Source organism: Schistocerca gregaria, chromosome 3 (assembly GCF_023897955.1).
Source record: "Schistocerca gregaria isolate iqSchGreg1 chromosome 3, iqSchGreg1.2, whole genome shotgun sequence".
Lineage (NCBI taxonomy): Eukaryota > Metazoa > Arthropoda > Insecta > Orthoptera > Acrididae > Schistocerca > Schistocerca gregaria.
The window spans coordinates 620,377,137-620,397,963 of record NC_064922.1 but is presented as its reverse complement, the minus strand read 5'-3'; the positions used below and the strand labels follow the sequence as shown (position 1 = coordinate 620,397,963).

At 43.7% G+C, this 20,827-nt stretch overlaps 1 protein-coding gene across 8 annotated transcripts in view; it reads right to left on the bottom strand.

The window, feature by feature from the left end:
- The window catches only part of LOC126355206 (rho-related BTB domain-containing protein 1), a 1,271,465-nt gene that overhangs the window by 515,008 nt on the left and 735,630 nt on the right, over positions 1 to 20,827 (bottom strand). Inside the window, exon 1 of one of the 8 annotated variants that reach the window (XM_050005445.1) lies at positions 8,286 to 8,377. The exons of 6 other annotated variants lie outside the window; for them this stretch is intronic. The gene's annotated coding sequence lies outside the window, so the exon portion shown is untranslated. Of the gene's footprint in view, positions 1 to 8,285; positions 8,378 to 20,827 lie in introns of those variants that run through there. One more of the 8 variants, XM_050005441.1, reaches the window with a different exon arrangement.

Here is a 20,827-nt window from a genome sequence, read left to right as displayed (position 1 = left end):
GGGTGTAGCATCATACTTGCAAGTAGTGTCTCACACCGCCAATTTTTTGTTAAGTTTGACTCGAGTCTGTAATCACTGAAATAACATTAGTTATCATCTGTGTCTGGGTAGTTTATTTCGTTTTCTCCTTCCCTTTAAGTTCTTCATTTTTATGTTTGCTTTGTAACAAAAAGTAAAATAAAGAAAGTGATATTTCCCATACAGCAAAGAAAACATGACGCTACTGGAAGTAAGGAATTATATACCTTATTAGGTTTAATTCAACAATGAAAAACCACGGGACCTCTCGTTTCACATGACCTACCTAACGATATGTTTGTTTTGATAGTTCAAACAATTTTCCGTCGAACAGTAATTACCAGAAGAAAATGTCTTGACAGAAACGAGTCCAGTCGAATGGTTCGGCTTCAGAACTGCTTCATAAATTTCAGTAGTCGAAACTTCTTCATAAATTCCGGAAACCGAAACTGCTTCATAAAATTCGGAAACCGAAACGTTACTAAACAACAATACGTTGAAAAACACCATTTTCATTTGTCCGTTAAAGTGAAATTGCAAACATTACAAAGCTGCAGAGCAAATTGTGGATGTGGGACACGGTCTGTGTTAGTGTTTATAGGGGAAACGATACGAATTACTTCATGGCGGCCCGAGCAGTGTTCTGGGAAGGATTTAACGCCTCTACCTGCGAACACGAAGATAAACTGTACAGTACGTGAGCGTATTGCTAAGGGATCAGAAAATATTGGCCTGTTACGACTGCAGTGCCCTCAGAGTCACATGAAGTGCCATCGTACGACTGACGCATACGTCTGATTTGTTTGAACTGTATGAACCCCACAACTAAACTCACCAAGATTGATATCAGGTATGCTTTGTTAAAAAAGTGGAGCAAAAGGAAGGGCAGAGCCTCACCGATATACTGTAGGCTTGGAACACACACGGCAGGTGCCAGGTGGGAACGATGGCACCAGAAACCATAAAACATACCTGCGATCCACATATTTAATAAACAGTACTGGATGATTAACTGGTATTCTGCCATAATGTCTTGGAGTAACTTTCATAAGAAAAAAAGTATAAACTAAAAAAAACCGCTCTTGTGTTACAGCACTGTGTGACTGTGAAGCCTGCCGTTAGCTTTGTAGCTAGATTGGATGAAGATATAGAGGACACGGGGGGGGGGGGGGGGGGGGGGGTTCTTGTAGGAGTAGTAACAGCTCGCATTTTTAAAACGATCATTAACGGCTGGACGAGTGTGCAGTGGTGGTTAGTGTTTAACGTCCCGTCGACAACGAGGTCATTAGAGACGGAGCGAAAGCTCGGGATAGGGAAGGATTGGGAAGGAAATCGGCAGTGCCCTTTCAAAGGAACCATCCCGGCATTTGCCTGAAACGATTTAGGGAAATCACGGAAAACCTAAATCAGGGTGGCCGGAGACGGGATTGAACCGTCGTCCTCCCGGAGAGTGCAGTGAAAGGAGAAATACAGGAGATTATCGTCACGTTGTTCTCAATTAGATACTGTATAGAAGATATGTATTCGCAAGTGCGAATACAATAGACTTCATCCGCACAGTTTGTTAGTGACAGGTAAAACTCTGTGCCGGACCGGGACTCGAAGCTCCATTACGTGGCCGTAATGGGTCTGTACGTCAGGTTCTAAAACCAAAACGACATAGTTGGTTCAGCAAAATATTGTGAATAGAACCGTCGCGGTGGCGTATACAATCTCTCTGCCCACTGAAGCAACGTATAATTCCCGCTTTACGTGAGCGGTCTCTTTAACCAGCGCTTGAAACTATGAAACAGAGGGAAAACTCCTTGTAGTGCCAATAAATGCAGTCGCTTGTTAGAATTGATATGATCTTTCCTATAAGCATTATGAACGATTTTCATCACTTTTAGTTATTACGATCAGATACCTGAGGGTGAAAGGATGAGCTTTTGAGTGCGTATCAGTTACTAGTCAACAACACGACCCCACAATAAATTAACGACTGAATGCGGTGAGAGTTGCGTTTCTGACTATAAACGTTTTCTTTTCTGCTAACAAACTTTTGGTGCTCAAGGTGAACATGAAAAGTGAAGGGATATTAAAATAAAATATAGTTATACGTTGTTTCAGCGCGACAGAGACAGTGTATACGGCACAACGACGGTTCTATTCAAAATTTTTGATGAACGAACTATGTCGTTTTGGTTTTAGAACCTGTCCTACGTCACTATTTTCTCAGTATCTGTAAACATCACGGATGCAACCTGCAAAAACTGTTGCAGTATTGCATCAAATTGCAACGAGAAGATGACAAAAAATCTAACTGAGCCCACGAACTTCTCCTCTTTTTACTCGTTTACCTCGACTTCGTGTACGAGAGAATAATCTGGCAATGGCGACAAGAACTTGCACTGGGGAGTTCCAAAAGCGTCGAGGAGTGCTGTCGCAATGTAGAATTCCTTTGCAAGGAAGCTGTTCAGGCCAAAAAGTCAAAACTGTATTTCGCTCACGTTGGATTGTTGGAAAAATTGCTTATGCTGGACTCTTTTTTGCACCAATTTACAAATGGCAGTAATCAATGGGATGTAGGTACCGGATGATGATAATAATAATAACAATAATAATAATAATAATTTACGACAAAGAGGCGTGCGTGCAGTATTAGCGTTTTAATAGTTCTGTAGCTCAGTTTTTTCTTCCTTTATATAGACGTGCTATAGTTGACGCCTTTTTATCAAGGAAGCGGAACGTGCTGACAATTGGAATATCTCTGCATGCTCTTTCGAGGTTGCTGTCAAAAACATGCTGGTATAATTAAAAGAGGAATCACACTAACGGAACTACAACGGCGCAAACCACATTGATATCATACTTGATAACAGTATGCATAATATTTGACGTGGGAGGCGCCCTGGTCACATTAGTCAAACTGACGCATACTCTTAGAATCCCCAAACAACGCTGTTAACACACGGAAACGAAAACGGCTTGGAATCAGTTCGAAATATCGGAATATTTAAGAGCATTACTGCGTGATCCAGAAATGAATCCCTACCATTCTGTTGCTACGTGTACATCTACAAGATTACTCTGCAATTTACAATAAAGTGCCTGACAGAGGGTTCGTCGAACTACCTTCAAGCTACAATCATCTTGTCAATGTTGCAGTTCTTCTTGTTTCCGTGCTTGATAAGAAAATTGGAGACGAATTCTGCCTTACGCAAGCCACCTTTATAGCTTTGTTTTCACTCAGAGATATTTCAGTACTTTTGTACTAACTTCTGTGGATTTATTTGTTTCTTTTCCTTCTGAAAAATTGTTGTTACACGTTGACCTGTAAAAAAACTTTTCGCAGAAAATATTTACATTTATAAAATCAGCGATTCATGTCAAATATTTTACATTGCTCTGCATGAAGTACAGCGTTCTCAGTACCGTATGCAAACCAATATGAAATATTTGATAATAATCGACTATTTTACAAATGTAAATATTTTTTACGAAAAGTTTCTTTAAGGGTTAAGATGTACAACAATTTTGCAGAAGGAAAATAAACAAATAAACCCACTGAAGATAGCGGAAAGAATGCTGAAATATGTCTAGGTAAAAAAACCACAAAAGTGTTTGGCATAAGGTGGAATTTCTCTCCAACCTTCAAACTATTTCTCTCTTTCCACTCTTGAACAGCGCAATGGCAAAACGAACACTTACGACCCGTGTGAGCTCCGATTTCTCTTATTTTATTATGATGATAATTTCTTACGTGGCCGCCAAAAAAATAGTTTCGCCTCCGGAGGAGAAAATTGGTGATTGAAATTTCTACCGCAACGGAAAATTCCTTTGTTTTAATGACTATCGCCCCAATTGGCGTTTAATACCCGTGCCTCTCTCTCCCCTATTTTGCGATAATACAAAACGGGCTCACATTCTCTGAACTATTTCGATGTTGTCCGTCAGTCACACCCGATGCGGAATCCACACCACGCACCAGTCCTCCAGAAAGTAGTGTGAGCAGTGTCTTTAGTAGATCTGCTGCATTTCCTCAGCGTTCTGCCAATAAATCGCAGTAGTTGGTTCGCTTTCCCACAACACTGTCTACTTGATCGTTCCAATTTCAGTTATTCGCAATTTTAATTCCTAAATAATTAGTTGCTTTCACAGGCTTTAGATTTGCGTGATGTAACCGATTCATTTTATTACTCATGTGGATGACTTCACGTTTTTCAGTATTTAGAGACATCAATCTGTTTTCGCACCGTACAAATATCTTGTCTTAATCGTTTTCATTTGGTTTTGATCATCTGATGAATTTGCAAGCCGGTAAATGACACCATCATCTGCAAATAACCTAAGAGGGCGGCTCACATTGGCTCCTACATCATTTATGTAGATCAGGAACAGCAGAGGGCCCATAACACTTCCTTCCGCAGCGCCAGAGATTACTTCTGTTTTACTCGATGACTTTACGTCAGTTACTACGAACTGCGGTCTTTCTGACAGAAAATCACAAATCCCAGTAGCACAACTGAATGATACTTCACAGGCACGTAATTTGATTAGAATTCGCTTGTGATGAACGGCGTCAAAAACCTTCTGGAAATCTAAATATATGGAATCAATTTGACGTCCCCTGTCGTTAGCATTCGTCGCTTCGCAGGAGAGTAAGGGGCTGCTTGCGTTTCACAACAATGGTATGTTCTGAATTCGTGTTGGCTGCTTGTAAATAAATCGTTCTCTACGAGACAATTCATAGTATTTGAACGTAGTTATGCTCCAAAATACTATATAACGATATTGATCTGTAATTCAGAGGGTTTCCTTTTCTTGGGCATTGGTGTGACTTAACACTGGAATGAATTCACGACCATGGCTTGGCTCGTACAGTTCACCCGATCTTAATCTAACCGAGTTGCAGAAACCAAGCGCTGACATGTGCAGTTTCGAGGGTCACTGAGGAAGCAAGTCGCTATTAACATTGCCTTCCCAGGACATTGCGTACTCAGTGTCAGTGAGGGAAGAGTTCGGAACAAATTCATATCAAGCACAATACATCTTAGACGAAAGTAAATGCAATATCTTGGCCACGTTGGTTGGTTGGTAGGTTGGTTGATTTGAGGTAGGGGACCAAACAGCGAGGTCATCGGATTAGGGAATGATGGGGAAGAAAGTAGATCGTATCCTTTCAATGGAACCATCCCGACATTTGCCTGGAGCGATTTAGGGAAATCAGAATGGCCGGACGGGGGTTTGAACCGTCGTCCTCCCGAATGCGAGTCCAGTGTGCTAACCACTCCGCCACATCGCTCGGTCTTGGCCACATTTGGCAGTGTAGAATGTGTATGTATTTAAGCGATTATTTTGAAGTACTTAGTATATATTGATATCTCACTTATTTTATGATAAGACAGTTTATGTTAACTGATTCTTCTGTCGCTTCTTGAAAGCACTGGAAAAAAAAATCTGGCCCACAGTCCTAATTGAATATCAAATAACCACACGCAGTTCAGTACGTCCCCTATTTTATACTTCACTTAATCCTCAGTTTTTCAGCGCTTCCCACACTGTCTGCTCCTTTTGATTCCTCCAATTTCCTGTATTTATCTATCTGATTGTGATTGCCTTGTACTCCATATGTTCTGTTTTTCAAGTCGTGAGTTCTTTACTCTGTTTTCTGTATCACTTTCCATGCCATGTGCAGTCATACTTAATACCTCTTTAAGGTATCTTCAGCAATCTTGTCAAATACTAATTTTATTTCTATGGGATTATTAATTTAATTTAAATTGTTCAATAGGTACCGTTTTTCCTTTATATGTTTTTACTGTTCACATTCTTACTTTTTTAATTGTATTATCACTGCACTGTCAAAGATGGCATTTTCTCCGTGTTCGTGCCTCGTTCTAGACGAGTAACATATTTTCCAAAGTTATTAACAAATATTGTAGCTTTTCTCACGAGGATGCTAAGTTAAAGTCTGATAATGGCCTTGTAAGCCGAAAACTGGTTACCTAAATAACTTAATCCTGTAGAACATCCACTGCATTGCGCTTTTCATTGATAATAAGACAACTTATGAGAATTTGTAGCTCTGTAAGTTTAACATATGTTCATCATGGAAATAATTACAAGCTGATGGAGGCACATCTCAGTTGCGCTTTTTGAAGTTAAGATGAATATTAGTCAACAGAAGCAGAAAGGCTGTTTTGTATTGTCAAGTTACTGCCAAATTAAAAATCATGATATGCAGTCAACTTTTAAACAATTACCGAATTTCAGCAATGCGTAATATGTTCCGAAAATATACCAGTTATTAAACTGACAAACCAATTTCATACTTTGATACAACCACTGCACAAAATCAATTAAGATTGTCCGAGACTGACGAGGATGTACAAATGCCAGTAACGCGAATGAGCTGCGAAAAACGCCTAAACACATGAAAACAGCGAAACCAGTTCTGAATAAATGACGGTAACAGTGAGTCATGATACAGAAATTTGTCTGAACACCAGGGTAACGTAATCCAAATTTCATACTATTTTTACAGCTTAACGATGCATGGATGTTAACTCAAAAAGAGCACGAAGAACAGATGCTTGCAGCTTGACCACTATCGCACGCGATTACAATCACTGCGTAGAGCATTCGGTGCAATTTATTCTGTACTATCATTACATCGACTCATTTTTAAAATATGCGTGCAAAGTTTCCGTAAAGAAAAGTTGTTGCTGACATTTCCTTTTTGATATACCATGACACACATTTCGAGTTGAGAATCATAAGAACACTCCCGGCACTCAAACTATTCCTACATTTAAACAATACAGAGATCACGGATTGGAAGCAAGGTCTCAGAATGAACATGTGTCACAGATTCCTCTGACGCATATGGGATACTGACAACGCCGTGAGTACTTGAAAACCTATTTTTTTTATTCCATTAAGAGACTATGTGACGAATAAATGATTCGTTATTGTCAATTCTTAATTAAATACGTTGATTTAATTGAAACACAGCGAATTTAGCACAATTCATCGGTTAAGTCGTGGTAACCAATATTAAATTGCACACTTGTATCGATCATTTTTCAAATATGCAGACAAAGCTTCCGTAAAAAAGACAGATTGTTGGTAATACAATTTTTATTTTTTTAATGAAACTGCTGCCACCTGAGTTTGAGTATTTTATTATTAATGTATTTCGCACTATCGTGGTTTCGACTTCACTAAATATCCGCCGTACATCCAGTCTACAGCTACATGTATACTCTGAAAAACACCGTTGTGTATGGCAGACGCTACATCCCATTACAGTTTTCTCCCGTTCCATTCTAGCCTTACGAGTGCGACATGTAGGAGGTTTTAGTGCATTTCTAGAGTTATCATTTAAAGCCGGTTCTTGAAACTTTGTTAGCAGAATTTTTCGGAATAGTTTACGACTACGTTCAAGAGTGCGACAGTTTAGTTCTTTCAACACCTGTATGACACTCTTCCGCATGTCAAACAAACCTGTGACTATTCGTGTCGCCTTTTCCTGTATAGGTTCAATATCCTCTACCAGAACCATTTGGTAGGTGCCCCATACGTCCGAGCAACATTCCAGGATACAAGTGATTTGTAACCAATCTACTTGCTAGACCGATTACAATTCACTAATATTCTAGCAACAAACCGAAGGGTCCTACCTTATTTACCCACGACTGGATCTATGTGATCGTTCCACTTCATGATCTTTATAAGAATAGGGATGATCAGTCGTCCGCTGCACAATTTTTTAAATTAACTTCTTGACTAGTTTAGGCAAATTAATTTCCCATCCTCAGGAGATCATACAATTAAGCTTACATCGGAAAGAAATCGTTAAGCAAACTCTGGACTACTGTTCCTAAAAAAAACACCAGATCCAGGAATGAGTTTATTGATTCCAGCAGTGCATCCGACGTATAAACATTAATGGAGACATTGTTTACTTTGAACAAATAAACCAATAAACTCACTGTAACACACTTGATCTTCATTCAATTTATACACGCCGAGATCGGGAATTCTAAGCAACGCCGCAGATTGTGGTCTGCTGACAAACCACTGGCCTTGCACACACGAATATAACCACTGCACAACAACCACTAAGACGAAACTTTGCCGAGGAGTCCTGTGACTAGCATAGGACGATAGTTGAGAGAACGATGCGACGGCCAAGGCGTGGAGGCGTCAGCGGCAGCAGCGAAGCCGGCATCGGCAGAGGCGGCACAGCCAGGCACGTACGCAGGTAGGCAGACTGGACTTACGCGCTACGGCTATAGGGCCCTGCGCTGCGCTGCGGCGTGTGCTGTCCTAGCGGCGGGCACGCACGACGCACACTGCCGAGCGGCAGTGTTTACTACTTGTTGCTGGCAGCGGCGGCGGCGGCGGCGGCGCGTGGTGGGGGTCGGCAGAGGCTGCTGACGCGGCCGCTGGGGAGGGCGGGGCACCGCCGCCGTCTTCTTCACGGCGTCTCCGGAAGGCTGCCACCAGCTGCAGCTTCCGAGACTCAGCTGTCTCTGGTAGAACGCCCGCAGTCTCATACCTGCCGTGCGTTTGCTACTTCATGGTGCGTCCCGCATTCGGAACGGGTGCAGAAGCCGAGGCTCCCGAAGAGGTCTTATCCTGAGGTGCCACACATCTTGGGATAGGGATAGACACATATACAGATGGCGGTAGCATCGCGTACACGAAGTGTAAAGCGTTAGGGCGTTGGCAGAGCCGTATGCGCCCCATCCTCTGTTATGCCAGCGTAGCTTGGATTTCCGCCCCTCCCCGGTTCTATAAAATCCTCCAAATCCTCGAACGCCATGCGCTCCGCCTCGCCTTCCGCTTCCGCCGTCCGTACCCCACGCGCATCCTCTACGACCTCGTCCCCTTCCCCCACCTTCTCCTATTCCTTGAACACATCCGCACACTATATGTTGTCCGCCGCCTTGATCCCCATCACCCCCTAGTGTCTCCCTTCCTCTCCACCCCCAACCAGTTGCCGCGCCTTTACCGTCGTGTCCCACCCCCTCTCCATCTCCACACCCTCAATCTCCTTTCCCAACACAACTTCCACCATCTACCCCTCCCGGATGATGAGCTTCGCCCTGACACCTACCCTTCCTACCAACTCTAACCCCATCTTCCCGCCTCCTCCTCAGGGCACCCTCTCCTCCCCTTCCCTCCTCCTGAGCGACTTCCCCCTCCTACTCCCCCTCCATCTCTTGTGCCTCCTTTCAGTGTGTCTGCACACCCTCCTTCTCTGTCTTCCCTCTTCATCTCCCCCCCCCCCCCACGTGTCCCCTGCCTCTTCGTGTACCCACTGATGCCCCTCCTCTCTTCATCCCGCCACTTCCCCTGCTGCCTCTTGCTCTCCCCTCCTTTTCCATCCTCTCTGCCCTTTCCCTCGGCAGGTACCGCCCGGCAGTTTTATTCTTCGTCGTGTGTGCTCCAAGTGGGTTTTAAGTGTGTTGTTCCGGAGTGTTTTTACTACTGTGGCCGACTTTTAACCTGTGCATGTCGATTCAGTGTCTTCTCTGAGTTTTGAAGAATCGCCAACTGTGTGGTTTTTTTTTAACATTCTGATGCCATTTTTTAACTGTCCTCCATGAACGTCTCAGTGTTAGTCTATTTTTTACCTCCATTTTCTCACATTGTTCTGTTTTAAGTTCCCCTTTATCACCTTATGTATGTAACATTTTATTCTTATTTTAAGTAGTCATGTCACTAGGCTAAAGAGCCGCGGATTGTGCCGCTGACAGCCCTCCCCTGCCCATATGGGGCAGGGGAATGAAATCACAATAAAGAAAAAAAAAGCGGAGCCGTCATTTGTACTCAAGCGATTCACGTGAAAAGGTTTCCGACGTGATTATAGCCGTACGACGGAAATTAACACACTTTGAAAGTTAATCAGAAGCAAACGCATGGAACATTCCGTTATGGAATCGTTAGGCAGTTCAATATTCCGAGATACTCATTTCAGGTATTACCTCCCACCACAGACAGAGCAGGAGCCGATGGCCTTCACTTAAAGACCGAGAGCAGCGGCGTCTGCGTACAGTTGTCAGTGCCGACAGAAAAGCAAATCTGCAGAAATCAATGCGGAACGTACGACAAACGTGTCCATTAGGATAGTGCGGCGAAATTTGGCGTTAATAGAGTAAGGCAGCAGGTGACCGATGCTAGTGCCTTCACTAGAAATGTCGAGTGATTAGGGCCTCCGTCGGGTAAGCCGTTCGCCACTTCGGCGACTTATGAGTCGTTGGTGATGAAATGATAATGGTTAGAACAACACACAGTACCTGAGCAGAGAAAATCTCCAACCCAGCCGGGAATAGAAACCCGGGCCCTTAGGATTGACATTTTGTATTGCTGACCACTCAGCTACCGGGGGCGGACAGTGCCTTCGGTAATAGGGCAATACCACTTGCAGCACCTCTCCCGAGCTCCTGACCATATCCGTGGGATCCCAGACGACTGAAAACCGTGACTCACAAGATGAGTCACAGTTTCAGTTGGTAAGAGCTGATGGTATGGTTCGAGTGTGGCGCATACCCAACGAAACCAAGTACCCAAAGTGCCAACAATGCCTTGGGCAAGCTGGTGGTGGCTCCCTAATGGTGAGGGCTGTGTTTACATGGAATGACTGGGTCCTATGGTCCGACTGAACCGATCATTGACAGGAAATGGTTGTCTTTGGCTACGTAGAGACCATCTGCAGCCATTGAACGATGGAAATTTGCTCAACGGTAATGTGCCATGTCACCGGGTCGCAACTGTTTGCAACTGGTTTGAAGAACATTCTGGATAGTTTGAGCTAATGATTTGGCCAATCAGATCGCCCACCATGAAACCCAGCGAACATATGTGGGACAAAATTGAGAGGTCAGTTCGTGCACAAAATGTGGCACCGACAGTTATGGACTCAATTTCTGCACGGGACTTCCAACGACTTGTTGAGTCCATGCTATCTCGATCTGCTGCACTGCGCCGGGTTAGACGGTATCGAATGACTTTTGTCGCCTCAGTGTAAGCACCAGCAGGTTGTAGCTCGGAGCCCTCTGCGCCTCCTCAGAGTGGTAGTTTGTGGGCTCAGGTTTCTGCCTAAAGCTGATCGCTTCACAGTGAACATGTTCTCCGAAGCTGTTGCAGTTGCTGTGAGTAGAACGGGAAACAAAATGCTACATCAGAAAGGTTACGCTTTCCGTATCAAAACGTTATTAAATTTAATGTAGTTTGATGGACATGCAACATAAAGAATTTCAAAAGCTTTATTTAAGCTGTCTACAGTGAAGATACTTATGTGCCTGCAAGTCAAGGCACTACAACCACGCAAGAATAGCTGGTGATGAAATCCTGAGGCAGAGCACATGACTACTATTCCAGAAATGAAATCGGTAAGTTTATGTCTTATATATTTGATTTGCCAATGCTGTATCGTGATACAGTTGGTGACTGTTTTGTTGAGCGCTTACTGTCAGCTGTGCTTTTGTGTGAAAAACTACAAACGTTCTGAGACTGCTTAGTAGATACTCATATAGACAAAAACGCACTCTTTCCTCCATCCATGCGGGCAGAACTAATTTGGAATAGACAGAAGCCACCAATGCTTGCGAAAGTTTCTACAGCGAGTACAGAAGACAGTTCTCCTCCTGAAGCCAAAAATATAGACAGATTTCTTCAGGTACTGCAGCAAATGTAACTCGACACAAAATTGCGATCATTTCCTAAAAAAAAAAAGGAACGAACGGTGTTGCCCGGATTTAAAATTCATGAAGCACGAAGTGACAAACTTCAAAAATAGAAAAATTTCAAGAATGCAATACATGAAATCACTTTCCTACGAAGTAAAACCTGAGACAGTCCGCGTCCTCGTGGTACACCCTGGGCAACGCTAACACGAATTGGTAAAACATCCATTAATTACCGTTTAAGCAACAGCAGGATAATCAGGGTCGTTTTCCTTATTATTTATGATACAAACTCAAGATTTTAAACATGGCTGAAACAGCAACTGTTGAAAAGCTCCACCGTAAATGATAACAGCCAAACATTTGCAGGATAAAGATTTATTAAAATCCTTGACCGCAGTTTCGGTATATCTAAATATTCGCATCGACATTCTCTTCATAATTATGTTGTATAAATGGAGATGATGTTTTAACTACTGACGTCGCCTTGGCACGATTGTTTTATATATCACCACTGCAGGTTGTGATTTTAGTGTATTTTGCTTCTGATGAAGGTATATTTAGATATACCGAAACTGTCTTCAAGGATTTTAATAACTCTTTATCCTGCAACTGTTTGGCTGTTATCATTTACCGTGAATGTTATGACAGAAAATTATTTTAACAGCTTCGACTAGTATGTATATTTCTACTTGCTTTGAATTGTAGGAATTTTTTGTGGTAAGGTCTTATGGGACGAAACTGCTGAGGTCATCGGTCCCTAAGCTTACGCACTACTTAATCTAACTTTAATTTACGCTAAGGACAACACACACACACACACACATACCCGAGGGAGGACTCGAACCTCCGACGGGGGGGGGGGGGGGGGGGGGGGGGGGGGGGGACCGCGCGGGCCGTGACAAGGCGCCTAAGACCACGCGGCCACCAAGCGCTGCTGAATTGGAGAACTGTTCTTCTTCTGTGACCGCGGGACGTTTAAGGGTCCGGGAGGCACGGGTCCTATTTTTCTCACCGAGGGAGGCTTTTACCCTGCGCCCGTCAAAGCATTTGCTAGGAACTCCTCGTCCACATGCGAAAGAAATGTCAACTGCAGTCGTCCATTTGGTGCAGGTATGCGACGATCGGCAAAGTTGTGCTACACACACACACACACACACATATATATATATATATATATATATATATATATATATAGGGTGGTCCACTGATAGTGACCGGGCCAAATATCTCACGAAATATGCATCAAACGAAAAACATTCAAAGAACGAAACTCATCTAGCTTGAAGGGGGAAACCAGATGGCGCTATGGTAGGCCAGCTAGATGGCGCTGCCATAGGTCAAACGGATATCAAGTGCGTTTTTTTAAAATAGGAACCCCATCATTTATTACATGTTCGTGTAGTACGTATAGAAATATGAATGTTTTAGTTGGACCACTTTTTTCGCTTTGTGATAGATGGCGCTGTTGTTGTTGTGGTCTTCAGTCCTGAGACTGGTTTGATGCAGCTCTCCATGCTAATCTATCCTGTGCAAGCTCCTTCATAACGCAGTACCTACTGCAACCTACATCATTCTGAATCTGCTTAGTGTATTCATCTCTTGGTCTCCCTCTACGATTTTTACCCTCCACGCAGCCCTCCAATGCTAAATTTGTGATCCCTTGATGCCTCAGGGGATGTCCTACCAACTGATCCCTTTTTCTAGTCAAGTTGTGCCACAAACTTCTCTTCTCCCCGATCCTGTTCAATACCTCCTCATTAGGTATGTGATCTACCCATCTAATCTTCAGCATTCTTCTGTAGCACCACATTTCGAAAGCTTCTATTCTCTCCTTGTCTAAACTATTTATCATCCATGTTTCACTTCAATACATGGCTACACTCCATACAAATACTTTCACAAACGACTTCCTGACATTTAAATCTATACTCGATGTTGATGCTCGTCTTATATCCTCCTTTCAAGACACTATCCATTCCGTTCAACTACTCTTCCAAGTCCTTTGCTGTCTCTGACAGAATTACAATGTCATCGGCGAACCTCAAAGTTTTTATTTCTTCTCCATGGATTTTAATACCTACTCCGAATTTTTCTTTTGTTTCTTTTACTGCTTGCTAATTATACAGATTAAATAACATCGGGGAGAGGCTACAAAACTGTCTCACTCCCTTTCCAACCACTGCTTCCCTTTCATGGACCCCAACTCTTATAATAGCCAATTGGTTTCTGTACAAATTGTAAATAGCCTTTCGCTCCCTGTATTTTGCCCCTGCCACCTTTAGAATTTGAAAGAGAGTATTCCAGTCAACATTGTCACAAGCTTTCCCTAAGTCTACAAATGCTAGAAATGTAGGTTTGCCTTTCCTTAATCTATTTTCTAAGATAAGTCGTAGGGTCAGTATTGCCTCACGTGTTCCAATATTTCTACGGAATCCCAACTTATCTTCGCCGAGGTCGGCTTCTACCAGTTTTTCCATTCGTCTGTAAAGAATTTGCGTTAGTATTTTGCAGCTGTAACTTATTAAACTGATAGTTCGGTAATTTTCGCATCTGTCAACACCTGCTTTCTTTGGGATTAGAATTATTATATTCTTCTTGAAGTCTGAGGGTAATTCGCCTGTCTCATACATCTTGCTCACCAGATGGTTGAGTTTTGTCAGGACTGGCATTCCCAAGGCCGTCAGTAATTCCAATGAAATGTTGTCTACTTCCGGGGCCTTGTTTCGACTCAGGTCTTTCAGTGCTCTGTCAAACTCTTCACGCAGTATCGTATCTCCCATTTCATCTTCATCTACATCCTCTTCCATTTCCATAATATTGTCCTCAAGTATATCGCCCTTGTACAGACCCTCTATATACTCCTTCCACCTTTCTGCTTTCCCCTCTTTGCTTAGAACTGGGTTTCCATCTGAGCTCTCGATATTCATACAAGTGGTTCTCTTTTCTCCAAAGGTCTCCTTAATTTTCCTGTAGGCTGTATCTATCTTACCCCTAGTGAGATAAGCTTCTACATCCTTACATTTGTCCTGTAGCCATGCCTGCTTAGCCATTTTGCACTTCCTGTCGATCTCATTTTTGAGACATTTATATTCCTTTTTGCCTGCTTCATTTACTGCATTTTTATATTTTCTCCTTTCATCAATTGAATGCAATGTCTCTTCTGTTACCCAAGGATTTCTGCCAGCCTTCGTCTTTTTACCTACTTGATCCTCTGCTGCCTTCACTACTTCATCCCTCAAAGCTACCCATTCTTCTTCTACTGTATTTCTTTCCCCCATTCCTGTCAATTGTTCCCTTATGCTCTCCCTGAAACTCTGTACAACCTCTGGTTTAGTCTGTTTATCTAGGTCCCATCTCCTTAAATTCCCCCCTTTTTGCAGTTACTTCAGTTTTAATCTACAGTTCATAACCAATAAATTGTGGTCAGAGTCCACATCTGCCCCTGGAAATGTCTTACAATTTAAAACTTGATTCCTAAATCTCTGTCTTACCATTATATAATCTATCTGAAACCTGTCAGTATCTCCAGGCTTCTTCCATGTATACAGCCTTCTTTTATGATTCTTGAACCAAGTGTTAGCTATGATTAAGTTATGCTCTGTGCAAAACTCTAACAGACGGCTTCCTCTTGCATTTCTTACCCCCAATCCATATTCACCTACTACGTTTCCTTCTTTCCCTTTTCCTACTATCGAATTCCAGTCACCAATGACTATTAAATTTTTGTCTCCCTTCACTACCTGAATAATTTCTTTTATCTCATCATACATTTCTTCAATTTCTTCGTCATCTGCAGAGCTAGATGGCATATAATCTTGAACTACTGTAGTAGGCATGGGCTTCGTGTCTATCTTGGCCACTATAATACGTTCACTATGCTGTTTGTAGTAGCTTACGCGCAATCCTATTTTCCTATTCATTATTAAACCTACTCCTGCATTACCCCTATTTGATTTTGTATTTATAACCCTGTATTCACCTGACCAGAAGTCTTGTTCCTCCTCCCACTATATCTAACTTTAACCTATCCATTTCCATTTTTAAATTTTCTAACCTACCTGCCCGATTAAGCGATCTGACATTCCACGCTCCGATCCGTAGAACGCCAGTTTTCTTTCTCCTGATAACGACGTCCTCTTGAGTAGTCACCCCCCCCCCCCTCCCCGGAGATCCGGATGGGGGACTATTTTATCTCCGGAATATTTTACCCAAGGGGACGCCATCATCATTTAACCATACAGTAAAGCAGCATGCCATCGGGAAAAATTAAGGCTGTAGTTTCCCCTTGCTTTCAGCCGTTCGCAGTACCACAACAGCAAGGCCGTTTTGGTTAATGTTACAAGGCCAGATCAGTCAATCATCCAGACTGTTGCCCCTGCAACTACTGAAAAAGGCTGCTGCCCCTCGTCAGGAACCACACGTTTGTCTAGCCTCTCAACAGATATCCCGCCGTTGTGGTTGCACCTACGGTACCGCTATCTGTATCACGCAAGCCTCCCCACCAGCGGCAAGGTCCATGGTTCATAGGGGGAGGAGATGGCGCTGTAATAGTCACAAACGTATAAGTACATGCTATCAAGTAACATTTCTCCAGTGCGGACGGTATTTGCTTCGTGATACATTACCCGTGTTGAAATGGACTGTTTACCAACTGCGGAAAAGGTCGGTATTGTGTTGATGTACGGCTATTGTGATCAAAATGCCCAACGGGCGTGTGCTATGTATGCTGCTCGGTATCCTGGACGACATCATCCAAGTGTCCGGACCGTTCGCCGGATAGTTACGTTATTTAAGGAAACAGGAATTGTTCAGCCACATGTGAAACGTCAGCCACGATCTGCAACAAATGATGCCCAAGTAGGTGTTTTAGCTGCTGTCACGGCTAATCCGCACATCAGTAGGAGACAAACTGCGCGAGCATCGGGAATCTCAAAAACGTTGGTGTTGAGAATCCTACATCAACATCGACTGCACCCGTACCACATTTCTATGCACCAGGAATTGCATGGCGACGACTTTGAACGTTGTGTACAGTTCTGCCACTGGGCACTAGAGGAATTACGGGATGATGGCAGGTTTTCTGCGACGAAGCGTCATTCACAAACAGCGGTAACGTAAACCGGCAAAATATGCACTACTGTACAACAGAAAATCCACGATGGCTGCGACAAGTGGAACATCAGCGACCTTGGTGGGTTAATGAATGGTGCGGCATTATGGGAGGAAGGATAACTGGCCCCCATTTTATCGATGGCAATCTAAATGGTGCAATGTATGATGATTTCCTACGTAATGTTCTACCGATGTTACAACAAGATATTTCACTCCATGACAGAATGGCGATGTACTTCCAATATGATGGATGTGCGGCACATAGCTCGCTTGCGGTTGAAGCGGTACTGAATAGCATATTTCATGACAGGTGGAGTTGTCGTCGAAGCACCATGACATGACCCGCACGTTCATCGGATCTGACGTCTCCGGATTTCTTTCTGTGCTGAAAGTTGAAGGATATTTGCTATCGTGATCCACCGACAACGCCTGACAACATGAGTCAGCGCATTATCAATGCATGTGTGAATATTACGGAAGGCGAACTACTCGCTGTTGAGAGGAATGTGGTTACGTATTGCCAAATGCATTGAGGTTGATGGACATCATTTTGACAATTTATTGCATTAATGTGGTATTTACAGGTAATCACGCTGTAACAGTATGCGTTCAGAGAAATGACAGGTTCAGAAAGATACATGTATCACATTGGAAATAAAATGTTCATGCGTACATACGTTACGTATTTTAATTTAAAAACCCTATCTGTTACCAACTGTTCGACTAAAATTGTGAGCCATACGTTTGTGACTATTACAGCGGCATCTGTCACAAAGCGAAAAAAATGGTCCAACTAAAACATTCATATTTCTTTACGCACTACACGAATTTGTTATAAAAATGGCGGTTCCTATCTAAACAACACAGTTGATATCCGTTTGACCTAGGCAAGCGCCATCTAGCGGGCCAACCATAGCGGCGTCTGCCTTCCCCTTCAAGTTAGACCAGTTTCGTTCTTTGTATTTTTTTCGTTGGTGCGTATTTTGTGAGATATTTGGCACGGTCACTATCAATGGACCACCCTGTATATATATATACCCTGCTCGCCATTAAAATTGCAATAAACGCGGTATACAACAAACGTCAAATTGGCCTGAAGTATTTTCAAAGTAGTCACATACTTAGGGAACTACCGTTGGTGAGCAGACAGTAGAATCGAGCACCGCCGTTCCAGACAACGCCCCAGTGGAGCAGGTGATTTGCAGTTGCCTTCCCCCGGCCCGTTGTCAAGTGCCAAGTAAGTACACTGTGCAGTGACATTACTGTGACCCCCCTTCAAAAGTCTGAAAAACTACCTTTCGCTCCGCGTACTGCTGCGGGACGTGCAGGAAGAGTCAGAGAGGTTCTGAAAGGTACCGACAGCGATGTGGAGCCATGCCGAGTCCAGCGCCGTGGCGAGCTGTTCTACGTTTCTCGGCTCCATGGTGCGAACAGCCCGACCGAGGTGGTCACACAGATTCTCTATAGGGTTTAAATCCGGCGATCTTGGGGCTAGGGGAGTACGGTAAACGCACCCGGATGCTCTTCGAACCACGCACGTACAATGCGAGCTTGGTGGCACGTTGCATTGCCCTGCTTGTAGATGCCATCGTGCCTAAGAAGCAAATGCATACAGGCGCGGACATGGTCCCCAAGGATAGATGCATACTTGTGTTAATCCATTGTGCCTTCTACAATGACGAAATCACCCAGGGAATTCCACATGTGATATGCCAAGAACGATGCCCCACGGCAAAGTTGGTACCTGTGACGGATCCCAAGTAAGTCGTTGCTGGGACGTAACGACCAGTGTGATTTCCCTAAGTCACTCCAGGCAAATGCCGGGATGGTTCCTCTGAAAGGGCACGGCCGACTTCCTTCCCCATCCTTCCCTAATCCGACGAGACCGATGACCACGCTGTCTGGTCTCCTTCCCCAAAAACCAACCAACCAACCGCAACGACCAGTGACAGACATCGGCGTAGATACTCTACCGCTGCAGCTTACCTTTGTACGTCAAAGTGGAGTTCCACTCAGCACAGTCTGCAATCATCGCCGAAGACGAAAGCACCGTCTCACTACAACCAGCTGTGCGAGAGTTGTATTAGACAGAAGCCTGTAGCAAAGTCTACTCTCAACTGCACTTTCAGAGAAGGGACTATTCTCTTGTACTGTGTCCACCGATATGTTAGTGTTCAGTGGCAGTAACAATTACACATGACATTCCTGTCGCCTTGTATTGTTACAAAGTATTTCATGACGTTCATGTTACGAGACGCGTTTTTTAAGTAAGTACCGTTTTGAAATTAAAAAACAGACGTGCTAAGATATCTCAATAATTTTATTTTTACCTGAAATCCTGTACCTTAACCAGTTCTTCTACGTAATTTCCGTGATATTGAGGCACTTGTCATAACGTTGTATCAGTTTCTGAATACCCTCGTCATAGAAGTCTGCCGCCTGACTTGTTAACCGCTGCATCACCACTGTTCTGACGCCGTCATCGTCTTGAAGACGCTGACCACCCAGGTGTTTCTTCAAGTGCAGGAACAGATGGTAGTCGCTGGGAGCAAGATCGGGGTTGACGGAGGACGTTCTAGAGTTTCACATCGTTAAGATGTGATGAGATCTTTGGTGTGATTCGCTACATGCGCACGGGCAGTGTCTTGCAGCAAAACGATGCCCTTGCTCAACTTCCGTGGACTGTTGCTTTGATTCTGGTGTGACGTAGGCCACCAATATTTCATCGCCCGTAATAATTTGGCTTAAGAAATCATCACTGTCGTTGTGGTACCGCTCAAGGAAAGTCAGAGCACTGTCTAAACGTTTGGTTTTATACACATCCGTCAACATTTGCGGTACCCAAGGTGCGCACAATTTTCGGTAATTCAAGCGCTCGGTCACAGTGCCATACAAAACACTACGAGAAGCATTAGGAAAGTCATCCCGCAAGGAGGAAATCGTAAAGCGTCTGTCTTCTCTCACCTTATTGTCCACTTCCTGCACCAAACTTTCATTAACGACCGAAGGACGCCCACTCCGTTGTTCATCAAGCACATTAGTCCGGCCATCTTTAAATGCTCTCACCCGCTTCCTTACCATTCCATCACTCATAATGTTTTCTCCGTAAACTGCACAGATCTCATGATGAATATCGATCGCTTTTAGGCGTTTAGTACTAAGAAATCTTATAACACCCCATTCTTCACAGTCGTTGGGACTCAAAGATTATCGGAGGCATCAAAAACACTCAGTACACAACGTAAACAAGGAAGAATCAGACTGTAATGGCGTCAGTGCGTAGATTAAGGTCCAGGCTTTTATGTAGAAATAAAATTATCGAGATATCTTAGCACATCTTTTTTTAAATTTCAAAACGGTACTTACTTAAAAAAACACGCCTCGCATAATAAAGTGATCTAACATCTTACGAGTGTTGTAGTATCAACTCGGCCTCGTTCAGAAGTAAATCTAAGATCCCATCACAGTGCCGACAGGCGTTATTTCGTCCTCCAAAACACCGTGGAAACAATCCCCAGACTAAAAGGCACCCCCCTCCGACCTGGATGCTTTGCTTTCAGACGTTTCGCTCTATACACGCCAATGGCCATGTGTCCGATGGAGCATTAAACATGATTCGTCTGAAAAATCCTACTTTCACCACGCCCTCTTGTGGTACTGGCGTGCAGATTCCTGCCCTCATCGCCGATGAACATCAGGCACCAAGGCTGTATGAACCAGACGCCTGCTGCGGAAACCCATGTCCACCAACGTTTGCTGAGCGGTCGTTCAGGAGACACTGTTGGCAGCTCTTGGCTAAACTGGGCAGTCTGATTCCTAACTGCTGCACTTCTGTTTGCCAGTACACATCTCCACAGCCGTCGTTCACCCCTGTACTCTACTGCCCGTGGTGTACCACATTTGACTCAGCGCCGATTTTGGATAGCGCCATTTTGCCATGCACGATTTACTTTAACCACAGCAGCACGCGAACAGTTTACAAACTTATCCGTTTCAGAAAGGCTCTTACCCTTGGC